The following is a 1,632-nucleotide window of genomic DNA, read 5'->3' as shown; positions in this document are numbered from 1 at the left end:
CTCTATGCTTATATTCCCACACAGAAAAGTTTCCAAATTGTTGTAGAAAATTGCGAAAAAAAAACAAAAAATGAAATCCCTCTTGTGGTGGCGAGTGGCAATTGGGGGGGGGGGGGTTGTGGAACACCCTGTCCCACGGATAGTGTCACGGTCGACTGATTACGGCAAAGCCATACCATGACATGCAAAGAAATGTCCAGAAATTTAATATTATAGTACATACAAAGAAATCATAAGCACTTACAAACCTACCTACAGTGCAACCCACTACAGAAAAGTATAATTACAAGTATAAGATAAAGAAAAAATACTAATGCAAAATACAATATTTCAGTTCCTGAAAAAGGAGGTATAGATGCATAAATGCTAAGTAAACACAGTGATTTTAAATACACCGCTGACAACATCAGAACAAGAAAAAAACTTGTTTTTTGCACTTCCACATCAGCACTTGGTCGTCCACACACACACACACACACACACACACACACACACACACACACACACACACATACACACACATACACAAAACTACATTACTCACAGCACTGCACCCCTATGGGGTTCATTACACGGAAAAGTGGAGAAAGTGTTGGTCTGTAGGAGCGCTGCCAGCTTGCAGCCACAGATTAGATTAGATGACCACTGACACAGCAACACCGTACTCAAATAACCAGACATAAGAACCTGACGCTCGTCTTGCGGTGATCCGTGCAAGGTATACATGAAACAAACACAACAGTCCGTTTTCAGTGTTGACCTACTCTTAACCTACTCATCATATCTTCAGCTTATATCTACGCATAGTAGCCCTCACAGTTTGCTCAACTAGCTTTAACAGGAATACATGAATTAAAGTAATATGTAGAAAACTAAATAAGTCTGCACACACTGCAGATACTGTGCCCACTGAAAATATACATTTTCATGCCTGAGCATGATAGCAGGTAGTCTCCATGTTGGAGCAAGGAAAACAAAATTCTGCATGTTACCCACATATTAAGGATCATATTGACAATTTGGAACACACCCATCTAGCTTTTTCATAAAGAAATACACATTTGGAAATATTATAAAATACTCAAACATGAATATAATGACATACCATGGCATGTTAACTTTATCAGAAGCACTCAAAAATATTACTTTAACTCAGTGCCACCACTCAGCTCTAAGCACACAAAAATCTCACTAAATGCTTCTGTAAGTAATAAACACTTATTCATAGTGTTCAAAAGTTGTCAGTCAAGATAAACAATGAACTATCACCCATCTAGCTTTTTCATAAAAAAATACACATTTGGAAATACTATAAAATACTCAACCATGAACATAATGCCATACCATGGCATGTTAACATTATCACAAACACTCAAAAATATTACTTTAACTCAGTGCCACCACTGAGCTGTAAGCACACAAAAATCTCACTAAATGCTTCTATAAGTAATAAACACTTATTCATAGTGTTCAAAAGTTGTCAGTCAAGATAAACAATTAACTATATAATCACATACATAGCAGAATTATTTTACCTTACATCCTGTTTAGGAACTTTAGATATATTAGTTTTCAATTCTACTCTTAATGTGGTTTAATGTTTTCCACACGATGTTTGCCCTCACCTCTACC

This window comes from Schistocerca gregaria, chromosome 6, assembly GCF_023897955.1.
Source record: "Schistocerca gregaria isolate iqSchGreg1 chromosome 6, iqSchGreg1.2, whole genome shotgun sequence".
Taxonomy (NCBI): domain Eukaryota; kingdom Metazoa; phylum Arthropoda; class Insecta; order Orthoptera; family Acrididae; genus Schistocerca; species Schistocerca gregaria.
Note: the sequence above shows the minus strand (reverse complement) of the source record.